This window comes from Aquila chrysaetos, chromosome 9 (genome assembly GCF_900496995.4).
Source record: "Aquila chrysaetos chrysaetos chromosome 9, bAquChr1.4, whole genome shotgun sequence".
NCBI classification, from domain to species: Eukaryota; Metazoa; Chordata; class Aves; order Accipitriformes; family Accipitridae; genus Aquila; species Aquila chrysaetos.
The window spans coordinates 37,551,861-37,567,828 of record NC_044012.1 but is presented as its reverse complement, the minus strand read 5'-3'; the positions used below and the strand labels follow the sequence as shown (position 1 = coordinate 37,567,828).

General features: G+C 41.7%; 2 protein-coding genes across 19 annotated transcripts in view; one reads left to right on the top strand and one right to left on the bottom strand.

Annotated features, from left to right (window-relative positions):
• ARVCF (ARVCF delta catenin family member) overlaps window positions 1-6,414 on the bottom strand; it is a 293,557-nt gene extending 287,143 nt beyond the window's left edge. For 4 of the 12 annotated variants that reach the window (XM_030024138.2, XM_030024131.2, XM_030024134.2 and 1 more), the window contains exon 1: window positions 5,334-5,591. The gene's annotated coding sequence lies outside the window, so the exon portion shown is untranslated. Of the gene's footprint in view, window positions 1-5,333; window positions 5,592-5,861; window positions 6,144-6,264 lie in introns of those variants that run through there. The other 8 variants (XM_030024140.2, XM_030024142.2, XM_030024130.2 and 5 more) reach the window with 7 other exon arrangements.
• Window positions 6,415-6,632: 218 nt separating this feature from the next.
• The window catches only part of TANGO2 (transport and golgi organization 2 homolog), a 42,952-nt gene continuing 33,616 nt past the window's right edge, over window positions 6,633-15,968 (top strand). For 4 of the 7 annotated variants that reach the window (XM_030025615.2, XM_041126044.1, XM_030025614.2 and 1 more), the window contains exon 1: window positions 10,342-10,417. The gene's annotated coding sequence lies outside the window, so the exon portion shown is untranslated. Of the gene's footprint in view, window positions 6,989-9,257; window positions 9,395-10,341; window positions 10,418-15,968 lie in introns of those variants that run through there. The other 3 variants (XM_041126043.1, XM_030025616.2, XM_030025617.2) reach the window with 3 other exon arrangements.

Here is a 15,968-nt window from a genome sequence, read left to right as displayed (position 1 = left end):
TTAGACCGCCAGACCAGATGAAGAACAGGCAATTAAATTACTGGAAACAATAGCTCTAGTTTCACTAACTTTACATTGCAACGAATGTAAATCAACTAAGAAAAGACCTTCTTACAGCAACAAGTTAAGGTAGCATTTTTCTGTACAAAAAACCCCATGATCATTGCTTTTATGACAGCAGAAATAAGAGGGGGGAAAAAAAAAATTAAGCTTAGAAAAGAAAAAAAAGGCATATCTGATACAAAGCCCAGATCCTACAAAGGTATTTTTTTCTGGCCAATACTCCAAATGAAGCTACTGCTCAGCACCTCAAAGTCAGACAATATCACTGCACCTGTAAGAATTCTTACAGGGATTACTTCATTAGATAATTCCAAGTATATCCAACTAAGAATGCAGGTCTTGATACCAATCCCCTGGAAAGTCCACCCTCAAGGATGGCTGTACAAAGGAAGCACTGATGCCTAATTCTACACTCCCAAATTTTTAAATTCTGAAAGAAATAAGGAAAAGAAGAAATATTTTGAGTTTACCATAACTACACAGTGTCAGGACTGGCCCCAAACTGATTTACTCACTTCTTCCCTCTCACTTGCTTGCAATGTTTAAGCTGTAACTCTTCCATAATGTATTTCAGAAGACAGTAAATGCTTCACAACTCCTAAATAAACCATAAGCAGCTAAACAGTAACTGTTCTGGAGGACAAAGGCCTGTTGGCAAGGCACTAGAATTCAAGCTTCCAATGGCTTATGACAGCAATAATAAGGCAAACAAAATAAATAATAAAAATGAAATTGTGAAAGATACCTTGACAGTGTCCTTTTAATCTTCAGCCAACTTGAGATGTCATGTAAGCACTGAAGCAGCAAAGAGATGATACTGTTTAGATAGCAAAATCTCAATTTCTCCCTGACCTACAAATCATAAGCTAACAGATTAGTGGTGAACTGGCATATATCTCCACAGTAGCTCACGAAAACGTTGTTGCAGCTTCTGAAACAAAGCGCATGTTCTCCGAGATGCAGGAAAACCATGATTATAAACAACATCAACTGAAGCATGCACGGAAGATTTTGACACTGCAGTCAAGGACCTTATGGAACAAAGACCCTAAACTGTCTAAGAAAGCTGTCCTATCTGTAGAGATAAAGCATACTGCATGTAGTTCAGAAACAGAAAGGTCTTCCCAGTGTAATATAAACCGGAAAGTGAAGCAGAGAAGCGCAATCCTGCCCAGGTGTTCTTAATAGATCTTAGTACCTGCCACCAGCAGTATCACCATTAGACAAGCGTTGGATGAAAATTACGGTCTTGGGCTGCTCAGCCTGGAATCTGTGATCTAAATACTACAATTTTGCTCTTTCTAAACATACTCCATATTCAAAATCTCTCAACTTGTCTCATGGTAATTAATATCAGCTGATTACAGAGGATTAAGACTAGCAGAATCAGACCAAGAGATCCTTCACAAGGAGGTATTTGGAGAGATGCAGAACAGAAATACTCAGGCTCACAGATTCCTTCCTCAGTGTACTATTGCTAATAAACATTTTCTATCTTGTGCAAATAGTCTACACTTCAGAAAACACAGATTTAGATATCTACAGAAGTATCCACTGATTTTGTTTTTCTACATTAACTCCTCAGAAGGCCTGATTTTGAAAGATAGGATTAAGCAGATCCCTTGACTTCATTGTTGCCACCCTCTTAGAACCAACTTTAGATGGCTCTTACTTGGAACCAGTGACATTTCCTTCAATTTTATCTAGATTGGACAACAAAAATATAACTATATAGGAAAATATGAGGCTATAAACACAGTATCAACTTTTACAGAATTTGATAAAGTAATCAGTTAAAAAAATTCAATAAAGTCAGTCATTTCAGGGGCATAATGGTGCCTTACTTAGTTAAGATTAATTATTTTCAGGAAGAGGCCATTTGTTTCAATAGTGGTATGCTCCCAGTAATGACAGCTATTGTAAGAAAATATATTCAGTTCTGTTCTTCGTAGGAATGAGTAGTGACAAGATCTGAGCTTCATTAGCTAAATTGAAGTGTTCTCTACAAAAGATTAAAAAAATTTAAAATGCCACCCATATATACATTCCTACTGGGTCTCTTGTACATTTTTTTTATCCACAAGATTAACTGATGTTCCAGGAAGACCATGTATTTTGGTGGGTCAAAATGTGAAACTATCCTGAAACACAGTGGCAATCAATGAGTCTCATCAGGACTCTAAAATGATATTTTGTTTGATGTAGCGTGTATAAATTGATGATGAATAATAGATGCTGTCCACTTACTATTAAATGATTAGCCATCTACACACCACACACCAAAAATGCTACTTCCTGAAAATGGGACTGCTAGAGGGTTGACTGCCAGAGGGTTACTGCCAGCCTTTCAAAAGATTGGGTATTACTAAATTGAACTGCCTGCTCTTACAATGTTGCAGAAAGCAGACACATCGAAAGAATGAGATTCACGAGAATTAGTTATTTGTCTTGCATACTATTCAAAATGAATGTGACCTATGCTAATGGAGAAGATCTAGACCTCTAGAACCTCAGCACATAGCACCAGAAGTAGCTTTACAGCTTGTTTTGGATGGCTTGTGATATGGAAGGGTAGGAGCGAAAAGGACAAACAAGGAACAAAAAACTTGCACCACAGTTTTGGGGGTTTGGCTTTGTTTTACACAAGTTAGCTGAGGGAAATAAAAAAACCATTTCATTACGTAAGATGGTTGCTACTTTTTTCAGATGTTGAGATAGGTGGCTAACCTTCTTGCTTCAGCACACGTAGACCACATCCTACCTGGCATTTAATAGAATACTTCAAGATCTTCTTGTTCTTATTTGAATGCTTAAACCCATGATATTGCTAATGCCCTTTTCTGAAGAAAATATGTTTGCCAAGTTACATGTATACTCTAAATGTTTTGCATTATGGAAAGAACACTTTTTCTAAAAATACGTGGATTTTAATCTTAACAGAAATCTCAATACTAATTTCCAGGTGACTCACACGAAGTCTGAATAAGGTAACTGCACACAACACATCTGATAAATTCTTTTCCTATCCTTATTGGAGTACCCTAGAGTTGGCCTTTTTCCTCCTTCTTCTGTAGAGACAGGCAATAAAGTAAAAAATTTGACCTAACCTTTCTGGTTTGAAGATTACTGCGATGGCTGTTAGGAATAGAATGCACTTGCACTAGACAAGATACTGTCATAACTCTGGTTAAACTATAAAGACATAAGCTAAACGTAATCTCACACTTAGCTGCTACAGCATTTGTTTACAATGTCTGTGTCAATGATTTATACTCACACAATAAAATATTAAGAGCAACAAATTATAAACCTGGTAGCACAAGAATTCTAACAGGTTTTCCTCACAGTGTATCAATTCTGACACTAACCAAGATCTACCAAAAGCACTGCAGAAATAATGTGTTGCATTACATAAAAATCAAATACAGAAGCTTAGTTTTATATAACTGTAATATGCATGCAGATGGTCTTCAGGATAAGACATCTTCTCTGAACTGCAGTCTGTACAAAATCTGAAGTATAAGCAAAAGGCAGGAATTTTGCCATTTCTAGTGCAGTGTCCTAACTCAATATAATGGGAATCTCTCTCTATTTGTAACTCTCAACAGTTCTTCCAATATTAAAGAATTGCTGTGACTGAAATCCATTGCAGATATTTTGAATGAATAGATGAAAATCAAAGAAGGGAACTATTTTTCATACATTCTAGCTTAATAGTAGGTCAAATCTATGGTTATATTAATTGAAATTCAGTTATTTATGTTGACAGCAACTATGGCATAAAAATAAAAACAGCAAAGTCAACTTTATAAAGATCACCAATGTCAAATAAAATACATTCTATGCATCTCTGAACAATACATGAGGATGAACTATGCAGTGAAACTATGCAGTCAAACTGTATTGTTCTTCTAAACCTTGCCCTCTTAATACATTCCTTTAGCCAAGCAATGGGAAGATAAACTCATTTGCTTAATGGCGCATATAATTTAAATATTTCAGACAAGCATTTACAGAGTTGTTGCTTAAAATAAATTTAACAGCCATCCATCCAAGTATCTTGCATGATGAAGATCACAGCATAGTTCACAACTTATTTTTCTGTAGAAACTCCAAACTATCCAGCCTTTGCAGTTAGTCACCATGTATATCCTGTATTACTTTATTATAACAAACCTTTTTTGTCCACAGCAGATTTAAAATGAAGCTGCAATTTTTCTCTTTTGCAGTGCCTTGCAACATTTCTAAAGCCACTAAATTTCAGATTTTACTACTGCACCATGCAGTCCTGAACAATTTTGTAAACAAAATATGTTTAAATTTATAGAAGCTTAAAGAGCTAATGTGCTTAATACAGACTGCAGCACTTCATCCACAGGAAGATACAATCAGCCAATGTCAATATTCTGTCATTTAGAGTCATGATTTTTACCATAAAGCATTCCCATTAATACAAAACTGCAGGGTTTTTCCACACAAACTTGTATCTAGTGTTTAAGATATTTTTAGTATAAAACACGTCTTCACTTGATATAAAAAAAAAATACTTAGAGATTTTTTTTTAACATACGAAGAATCACATTTTGTATTGTGACCTACCTAAGGCACAACAGTACACTAAAAAGCAAAGTACATGTTACAAGAATTCCCCCTTCCACATACACAAACAAGTGCCTACGTTAAAAAAAAAAAAAAAAAAAAGAGAGCGAGAAAGGGAGAAAGACAATCTTTACTATTTGCATGCTAGAAGTGAACATTTTAGAGTTGGTCAAGTTTTGCAAACATTAGATTTTAATCGTCTACAGCAATACTGCAGGGGAAACGAAGAGGAAAAAACTGCCTAACTTTGGCTTTTAGATCTGTAATACATTTCACATTTGTGAAGAAATAGGTTAGTTTTGTTTGGTCTTTGCTACAAAGAGACTCATCTATGCATGCCACAAATAACCTGAGCAATGACTTCCCTCCACGACAAGAGCTGCCCATCATATTGCAGGATTAATACAATGTTGGTTTGTTTAGGGGTTGCTTGTGTGTGTGGCTTGCGTATGTAATTTTAGCCATTCGTACATATCAACTCCTCGTTGCGTATCTCACAATAAACTGATGAACGCTGTTAAACCTTAAACAGCAATTTTTAGCAAACAAAGAAGGCTAGTCTGCAGTCGTAATGCAAAATTATCCCAAACGTACTACACCCTGCAAGAACATCTCAACAGAAAATAGCCCGGCAACCTCATTCATTCCCCCCAACCCAATGATCTGCTCACCATCTCCTCCGTCTTCTCTTATTTCTCTGTTCTCAGCTTATTTTCCTTGCTTCTGCTGGCTTCAAGGAGGCGAGTGTACCAAAAAAAAAAAAAAAAAAAAAAAAAAGAAGGGGGGGAGAAACCCCACCAACTCTTCAATAAAATACGCGGCAACCGCTGGGCAGCATATCAACCAAAGCCCCTTGTCTTCCTCTCTCGCTTGCCGTTCCCCGGGAGCAGGAGCCCCCTCCGCGGTGCTCCCCGCCCGCCACTCACGCCCTCCCCACCCCGGCGCAGCCCCGCGGGTTCCCGGCGCCCGCGGAAGGGGCGTCCGTCCCCCCGCGCATTCTCCCGGGAGAGCACCCGGGCTGCACCAGCCTCTCTATCGCCTTCTTACCCACCGAGACGAACACAGCGGACGGAGTCGGGCTGATTTTCCCCTCCCACCTCCACATTCCTATTTACAAAGGGTATCCAAGACCATCTTTATCCAGCCGGCGGAGAGGAGGGGGAGGTGGCAGCGATCGTTAACCCTTTTCTTGCGTTTACCTTTTCTACCAAGATTTTTGGCTGCGTCTTTAAAGCACGCAGGGGATTTCTCCTCTCCAGAAAGCACATACACCCGCTGCCATCAGGCCCTCCGGGTCCCCGCTCCCGCAGCCCAGCTCGGCCGCCCGCCGCCTCCGGAGGAGCGCGGTCCTCCCGACGGCCCCCGAGGCCGCTCCAAAAAAAGGTCCAAGGGCAACGCAGAAAAATGCGTGCCCTTCCGAAACTACGTTTCAGAAAATAACCGCCCGCGAAGCCGCGCCGGTCGAGCGTCCCTCAGGAGAGGCCCGCCGGGGGGGGGGGGGGGAACGCATTTCCCAGTCAGCCCCTGTGAGTACCGTCTTTCCAACTCTTTTTTTTTTTTTTTCTTTTTAAGCGGGGCGTTATCATTCCTCAGCATTCACACCTGAGGGGGAAGTACTAGCCAAAGGGAAGAGGCACCCTCCTCTGCCCCCACGCCATCTCCACAGCGGCCGGCGGAGGGCAGCGAGGCCGCCACCCACACCCGCCGGCGGTCCCGCCGCGACCCCTGCCTCGCGCTGCCTCGCGCTGCCCGCCTGCGGTGGGCACACAAACCAGCGCGCCGCTCCCGCGCCGCAAATTTTCCTATTGGGTAGTTCCTCTGCCGATCGAGCCCAGCAACCAAAACCTCATTGGCGCGTTTCCGCCCCGCGCCGCTCACGGGCCGGCCGCTCCGCTCGCCATTGGCCGGCGGGACTGTCCGTCCGAGCGGGGCGGCCCGGTCCCTCGGCGGGCGCGCGCGGCGGCAGGCGGCCGGCGGGGCGGCGGGAGGAGCCGCCGCAGCCCGGCGAGAGGCGGCTCCCGCTGCGAGAGCGGGGACGGGGCTGCCCGCACGGCAGAGAGCGGGGCGGGAGCGGAGCGCTGACGATGTGCTTTCGGCAGGAGCAGCAGCAGCAGCGACCATTATGTCACCTCACTGGATGGGTACGGCGAAACCGCACTACGCGGCCTGCAGCGCTAAGCCCACCGACCTGCAGTACGGCTAAAGGCTTTCTGCTCCTGGGAGACTAAGTGGTACTTTTCACAGCTGTAGACGGGGAGATTCCGGGCCCAACTAATGTCTGAGACGCGTGCTGTGACAGAGGGCTCGTCAGGTGCAATGCAGCCAGGTAATGCTGGCACGTGATCCCTGTGGATTTGTCTAACTTGACCTTTTTGCCGTTTGCGGTGGTCTTGTGTGCTGCCATCGAGTCGCCTCTCAGCCTTCTCTTTGACTAGCTGAATAGGTTGAGCTTCCTACACCCCTATTTATATCTTGTTATCTACCCCCTTCATTACTTCTACGTTCCTCTGCGTTATTCCTAGTGTTTTTCCCCGTGGTGCGCCAGAAATGGTGCAGTGTTCCAGTGTAACTAGTGCTGTGGACAAAGGCAGTATCGCTCCCCTGTCTCCCCTACATATTCTGTATTTTATACATTCAAGGATTACATTAGTCCAGTTTACCACCATGCTACCCCGAGAGGTCATGTTGAAACCTTTATAGATAGTAACAGCTAAAGTCTTTTCTGAAGTACTTTTTGCCAAGCTAGTCTCCATCCCTGCATTCTTTATTTCCAGATGTGTTTGCTCACATTTTCTGACATTAAAAATGCATTTTATTGGACTGGGATGATTTAATTGGGCACATCAGATGATTCTATAACTAATCAGTCATGTGAATTATGCACTGATAGTCTACTAAGCTACAGATTTTACTAGTAAAGATCTTGCATCATCTAGACAATTGATAGAGATATCAAATAGGATCAGAGCAAGAACCGATCTCTGGAAAACTCTCTCTGCATCACTGATGTCTCCTCTCTAGCAACTACTTTTTGAGACCTCTCAGGGAAAAGATACTTAATCCATTCAAGGTGTGCTTTATGCATTCCAAACAACATGCATTCCAGCACTTACAAGATAGAACAAAGTTTTTAAATAAATGTCAGGACTATTTCTCTTTTAGTTTTTGAGACTAACTCAGGAGAATAATTCTACAAGCTTTTCACTAAGCTGCTTGGGTTTTAGCTTTCTCCAATGGAGGTTCTGCGCTGACAGCCAGTACCACTCTCTTCATTAAAGATACTTAAAGTGGATACAGAATCACTGCCTACTTGGGATCAGACTATTCAAGTTTGACAAACAATGGGAGCTATGCACAGATCCCCTAGGGCAGGGTCTAAAAGGAACAACAATAACTGAGCTGGTATAGGCAGAACAAAAAGTAGACACAAGAAATAGAAGGAAGAGTCTGAATGCCCACCAAATCCAGTATTCACAAATCCTTGGAGCGGGCTGTTTTTGTGAAGCCTCCTAAAAAATATTTTTTAAATTACTCTGAAGTTATTTTAACTTCCCATATGTATTAAAAATAATGAAAAAATTAGTAAAAACTAACACCATTAAGTTTTAGGCCTATGGACAGTTTTCCTTTTCTTCTTCCCACGGACGTTAGCTCCTACTGAAGGTATGCAGACCTATCATCTGAAGATTTTTAATGGGCATCAAGCATAGAAGCTAAATAATCTTTGGTCACAGTGATGAGTCTATACTTTGAGAAACAGAGTGACAGCAAACAACAAATTATATTTAATGTGCATGCATTTTACCAGTTTTAATGTAATGGAGATTAAGAGATTTGTATAATTTGTCTACTTATTAATCAGATAACTGTTTTAAATAACAACTCTATACCTGAAAACATAAATATATTTTAGGTTTATATGTATCAAGGTTGATATATGTAGGTAATAACTACAATCTATTATTGTGTTTCAAAAGCAATAGTACAAATAATGGTGATAATATACTCACCCAGCAATTTTCATCAGTAGATCTCAAAAGACCTTGCGAAGGTCAATGCTATCACCCCGATGTTGTTGATGGAGAAAGAAAGTATTGAGATGAACTTGCTCAATGTCATATGCCAGACCAGTGGTAAAGCTAACAATTGACTTCAGGTTTTCTGCATCCAGGATGAAAGGTTTTGCCTCGCAAGCCACATTACACACTCATATACCCCTGGGAGTTCTTTCATTAGTGTTCCGTATCTTGTGTGTACTGTGTTTATCAGTGTTAGAACCTAGAAGAGCAGTCAAAGCTTTTGTGGTCTCCCCTTACAGGCTTCACCATAAAACATTTTTAATTTACAGGCTCCACTGAAACCCTCTATTGCCACCTGTGAAAAAAATCAGAAATAAAGTTTTAAATCTTATTTGAAAAGCCCACAAGTTGATATTTCGGTATGAAAGGACAAAAAGGTGGCACAGATCCAATCCCAGCCTAAATCTGCAGATCTAAGTAAAATTACTAAATGTTTAATTATCAGTTCTGATCATGCTGTGCTTAATAGCTGAAAGCAAATTTGACTTTGTCACTTGTGTTTTCCTCGATCCTCAGGAAAGCTGTCCTGGCCTGAATTTATCCCATTGCAAGCTCAGGGCTCGGTGACTTTGGGGCCTTTCTGGCAGCGGAGTCTCCCCTGAAGGTAGTTACGTTAACACGTGTCCCACACAGTGACCTCATTCTAGAAGTGAGTAAGTAGCTACATCCAAACTCACTGAGACTGTCAGCAACCCGGTCCTGGGGTGAGGAGATTGAAGTAGACGGACGCCTGTAATCTTGAGAGCAGACAACAGACGACCCTTTATTGCTAAAACACACACGTACTTATAGTCACATATTCTGCAAAGTCACTGTACACGCGCACAAGCATAAAATATGATTGGTTATATCAACACTGTACACGCGCATAAACATAAGATATAATTGGTTATACTGACTCTGTACACGCACATAAACATAGGACATAATTGGTTATACCAGCTAAAACATGCGAAACTTGTCTCAGTCTAATTGGTCAAGATAAACTGCCGAATTGAGGTTCTTTGTGCCAAGTTCCCTTTATCGTGGAATGCGCACCTGTGTTCTTCTCATTGGCATCTTTCTTATTTTGTCGTCTTGTTTATTCTGTTCAAGGTCTTCTAAAGGCATCTGGAATGCTCTTGCGACCGTTAGCTAAATATGTGTCCACACTGGGGGTATCAGTCCTCAGAGTTATGAGCCCTTTGAAGCTCACGTCAGGCCTTTGACGTTATTATTTCATACCTTGAAACAAAATATACTGGAAACGGGCTGAGGCGGCCAAGAAGCAGCCCACGTACCATGCAATACCACAGATGACTTCTTCAATCCGCTATGGCGGACGTGGGTACCGGGCTGTGTTGAAGGTGACGTGCCTCGAGCACCCTGTACCGCCTCCTCTCGAAACACCCCAAGGCCAGGGTCCTCCTCAGGCCGCAGGGCCGGACGAGGAGCAGGAGGCCACGGCTCCTCTCATGACGCCCGGGGCGGGGACGACGGGACTGCGAGGGGGCGGTGCCCACGGGGCACCTGTGTGCGAGCCAGCCAATGACAGCTTGAGGAGGAGAGGCGGGGGATCCGTCCCCCAATAGCGCGCGGGAGGGCGGGGCGCTCGCAGCCAATAAGGGCGGGCGTTGTTTTGAACTGGCTGCTCTCGCGGAAGCGGTGCGGTGGGGATGGGCTGGTGTCCGCGCTGGGTGAGTGCGGAGCGCGGCGGGCTGGCGGGGCTCTTCCCTCTGAGGGGGCTGGGGGGAGGTCGGACGGCCCGGACCCCTTCTCCGGCTCGGTCCTGGCGGAGTCACCTCGGGCCGGCGCCCCTCCCCGTTCGCGCTTGGGTGGGAAGGGCGGGGGCCAGCCTCAGAAATGGCTTTGAGTCGCTTCACCTGTCAGGATTGGGGAGCCCGAGCCCGCGGCGCAGCCTGGCTGGGAGCTAACGGGCTCCTGGTTTGGGGGTGGGGGGCTGTGTGTGCTTCAGGGGGCGGCGGGCCCCTCCCGGCCGAGCGCCAGGGCCCCGGCCCTCCGCGGCAGCGGTGACCGCCTCCCCTCACGGCGAGTGGCGGGAAGGAAAGCGCTGCTCCTGAGCGCCTCTCGCTCAAGAAACTTCTTGCCCTAAATTTATCCGACGGCAACTACGGGGCTGTTTTAAAGCGTCGACCAACGCTTGTTTTCTTTGGTTGTGTGATGGCATTTCATTCTTGCGCTGGTGGTGGCTGGTTGGTACTTGTGTCGCGTGCAACAGTTTGATACAGTAACTGTTTTAATGTTTGGTGACCCTTTGGTGGCAGTTTGTCAAGAAATAGTCACAGAAAGGCACTGAAAACTACTGATGTTTCGGTTTCTAGGTATTGAAAACACTGGGGGGGGGGGGGTTGAGAGATTTCTTTTGTGATTACATGAGGTCAGCAGGGCACATGCTGCTCTGAAGTGCACTTGATTACACTAGCTCACTCTCCACTGTGTATTGTGCTGGTTTTAAAAGTCAAAATATACAGAAACTTAATTTTTTTAAGTTAAATTCGATAATTTTTTTAGTTGAGTTGTTTTCAGACTTCCCACAGTTCTTAGGAGCAGTTTGACTGAATTGATCCTGGCTATACAGAGACTCAAGTATCTCAGCTCTAACTGAAGCCAACTTCCTATCTATTTCCGTTGTATTTAGTTAATATTTTAAATGAAGTGGCTAAAGGGTGGGCTAGTATTTTTCACCGTAATTGTTTTGGTATGTTTGGCAATGCTTCAGTGCAGTTATGCACCTCTCTTGTTAACTACTTACACTTGTTCCAGACTCAGTAATAGGATGTTTACCATCATAGCAACTATATTCTTGAAAGTGGACACAACCAGACATATAACATACCTGCAGTAAAGTAGGTAGGCCTAGACAGTGGTGTTGCTCTTGTGAGAGCAATTCTAAGTGAACCTGCTGAATGCTGATAGTGATCAGCCAAATTACTTTTATGGGGATGTTTTTTTTAAAGAGCATATTAAAATTACAATTAAATAAATAACTTTGCAGAACTAACAAAATTCTGTTGTCTTTGTCTTGTGTCTCCTAGAAGGATTATTTCAACTCAAAGCAAAAAGCTTTGAAGCTCTTTTTGTGTTGCAATGTTCATTTTGTATCTGCTATCTTGAAAGAAATGAATGTGGTTTTTTCTTACATAAGGATAACTTGCAGGACTTCTTTTGTCTGCTTAACTGCTGTGGGTTTGTGTTTTCCTCTTGGTCCCTTCCTTGCAAGTTTGTAGGCTGCCTATCACCCCATGGCCCCTCTAAGTTTTGTTCGGGATAGGTGGTAAGTGCAGAGTTACTGTAGATGAGGTGGGAAGAGTGGGAATGAAAACACACTTACATAAGTGTTAATTGCAGCCCTTCTGTCACAGGAAGTTAAACTTAGGAATATAAGACCAGCCATACTGGGTCAGGTCAAAGGTCCACATAGACTGGTATTACTCTGGGAACGTCTAGAGGAACATCTCTAGGGCAGCGCGTAAGAACACAGCAAATATATATGAATCTTCCACTAAGTGTTTCCTCCAGTTACTTGTAGCATAAACTTCCTACAAATAAGAAATGGAAAACAGATTTTCTTTCCCCAAAAAAGGATTCCTAACTGGTTCCTCACTGAAGAAAACCTAAGAATTGTGAAAGCTAAAAATAACAGTCTTTGTCTAAAAGGAGGAAGAAGTCTAGCAAAAGGCTCTGGGTCTGCAGATCTGTGGCAGAGGAGAAGCTAGCACTCTTGAGAAACTGGTGGAAAGGCTGTCTTATTCCATGCCTTGCAAATGTTTTTTAAAATATGGTGTGGTGAAATGTGATGTTTACCGGCCTTTTTTTTCTCTTGGGAGCTGTACAGTGGACGTAATCTAGTAAGATGCCAGAGAGAGAAATTGAGGAGCTGAAAATAAAATTAACTCATTAAACTTGGGAACAGCATGCACCTTATGTTACTTTCTGTGTTTTCATAAGTGTTCTATCTTGCATTGCTGTCTCTTGCAGTGAAGACTGACCCTTTGCCTTGGTAGGGTTACAAACCCTAGGTTAGTTACTAATTGTCTATACAGAGCAACCTGAAAGGCATCAGATTGTGGATCCATCTATTCCACCTCATCTTTATCTTTAATGATTAGTATTACTACACAGGAGCATGTGCTACACGAGGGAAGTGCAAAAGCGGGCCACTAAAACGCTTTAAGAAATACAACTGTGAGATGCCTTTATGTGGAGGAAAAAAAAAAAAGGTAGATTACTTTTAAAAACGAATCGAGCATCTCTTATTTTCCATTATTTTCAAGTTCAGTTTATATTAAAAAAAATAAAAAATCATTCCACTACTGAAAGAAAATGCATCCAATTTTACTCTTTTATGGGCATTTGAGGAGTGTAGTGCTCAGTTTCCTTTGGACAAATTAAAAAGAAGCAGTAAAATAGTTTTAGACTCTGCTGACCACGAGTTATTGTTGTGGTACATAAAACTATCAGAATCCAGTGACTGATGATCTTTAGCTGTCTCTTAGACGGCACCTAAACAACAGTTTTGAATCATTTTGAGAAGCAATTGAGATCACTGTGGTAACTGACAGATGTTATTTATGATGCTTCATTTGTGAAAACAAGATACATAACAAATGGCTTCATTTTTCAAAGGCTGCTACTGGGAGTTCTTAAGGGTAAAATGGTTTTATGCCAAATTGTGAACTGATTGCTTCTAATCAACCAAATGATGGTAGAACCCTATGAAAAGAACATAGACAATCTATCATTCTTTGGTCTCTTGATAGTCCCTCTAAATGCTACCTTATGCTGGCATGTATCCACTCAGGCTTTTAACAGATCATTAAAATGAGCAAAACAACACACTGTACTGTCTAGCAGAGTACAGTAGCACAGAATAAGAATGTTAGTTACTTTAATGTCATTTCCGAATCAGCAGTGCTGTTTGGAGCAGAACGCTTAATTAAATGATGTTTGTAATTCTTGTCAAGCTGGTTTGTGTGTATTTGGTGTAAATTAGCAAACTAGAAACATATTACAGAAATAGGAGATTGTTGCTGTCATTTAATCCTTGATAACTGTTGTCTTGATGACTGGGAATAATCCAACTAGATTTTATAAAAGCTCATTATCCAGAGAGCAGTAAGTCTTCACTGTCCTACCTTAGAGTGGAGGTTTTTTCCCCCCATTCTGCAGACCTTGTCAGGTTGCACAGTATGCATATTCTGGCTTGTATTGTCTTCAAAAAAGAAAACCAGAAGGCATGTGTTGTGCCACAACTTACTGTTTTTTATTTGAATTTCTTTTTTTTTTTTTTTAAACTAAGCTGTCTCCTGCATCTCTAAGAATAGTTCTGAAGACACATTTTCTGCTGAAATGGAGCTAGAAAGTCAGCTTTTGATCAAGCTTTGGACTTGCTATAGGATCAAGTTGCAAGTGTGGAAGCCAGTGCTGACCTAATCTTCTTCATCTTTTCCCCTTGATCTGTGGAAGACTATCACTGAATGACGAGAAGGCTGAGTTGAGCACATCTGCTTTGTAATGGCAGCTCTGTGCAATATGCTTCTCTCATACCCATAGTTGTAGCACCCTCTTTTATGTGAATATGAGCTTGAAAGAGTGACACCTGTATAAAGACTTTTGGATTAAATGTTTATGTGCCTATCATGTCTATGACAGCCCCTCTTCAGTTTTTCTCTCCTCTTAATGTTTGTTAATTGTCTTAAATTTCAGAATATCTAAATTTAAGTCTGACTTACAGTATGTTTTTATTTAAGAATTTTAAGGCTAACATCCAGCCTGGGTATAAAACCACAACAGGTGTTGCAAATGCAATGTCAGCTTTGATAGAAGAAGATACCAAAATACATTGGTTGCCTCCCTTGCCAATTAAGTATTGCTGCTATTTTAAGAGGTAGCTCTGGTTTAGCTGGCTTAAACACTTCTGTCTGAATAAAAAAAAAAAGATGGGACTGTTTATATAGGACCTATAAACACTTATGCTTTTTTTGAGGCCGGCAGGTGGAGCCCAAGATAAATAATACTGTTTTGATAGTTGGAGTTACTAAAAGCACAAATGTAACTTGAACTATAATAACATCAAGTAGGGTTGATGGGGTGACAAAAAGATACTTCTGTCAAAGCAGTAGTACCCAGTAATAATGAATATGGACTCTGGAAAGCCATTGAAGTGTTGAAAATACTTGTCCCTGTAGACAATTGTGGCGAGTGTTACAAACTTGTTCTCCTGCTGACTGGCAGTTTGTGTGTAAGCTTTATGTTGATCAGTAACTTTGCACAAACAGCTGGACTGAATTGATTATTTGAAAACTCAATAAATCAGCTAATGGAGCCAGAAACCTGTTTATTAAAATAGTAGTCTTATGAGTGATTAATTGTCAACAGTTCTTTTTGAGTAATCCATTTAATTATCTGGCAGGACACTAATGAATACTGGGAGCCATATCTCCATAGTCAGCAAGAGTAGTCAGTGACAGTTGCCCATTAAAATTGTATTTTATATCCCTGCTTTCAGCAAGTGTGCTTCTTTGCACTTTGTTTAAAAAAAAAAAAAATTTTTTTAAGGATTACCTACCATAATTATGCTGATGCTGTAAATGGGTACCTCTCAACTGTAGATTTGAAGGGGATATCTTCTGAGCTATGGGTGTTGTTTCTGAAACAGTCTAGCATGGCTTGATATTTATAAATGTCAATCTTGATGCTCACACTGAGGAAAAGGCGAAAAGAATGAAGCTACTATATTTCTGTCTTTGTGAAGTAGGGACCAGTGAACAATAGTATACAGTATTATTCTAGTGTATTGCTTGCTCCATGAACCACATTGTTAATGCATTTTATTTAATGTGTTTTGTGGACATAAGTTCATTTCTGATGGGCGGACAGTAATATATCCTTGACGGTAGAAGCTGTAGCCCTTTACCTTCTGAAGAATATGCAAAGTTGTAACTACAATGAAGCTGCTTATTAAACTGAATTGCAAGTCACTATCTTATTTTTATAACAAGTTGCTCAACAAACAGGCAAGAAATCACTCAGTCTAGACTTTTTACATTGCTTTTTGGTACATGTCTTAAAGACAAACTAAAGCTCTTAATGTTTGCTAAAATAAAGGACAGATAGTCTTAATCTGTCCATTTTTTTTGTGGGCTTCCAAGGAAGATTTTGCAATCTGAATTCTCAGAGCCATGGTTAGGATCAGTCTTGTGCTGCTGCTTCCTTTGCAAAGACTTT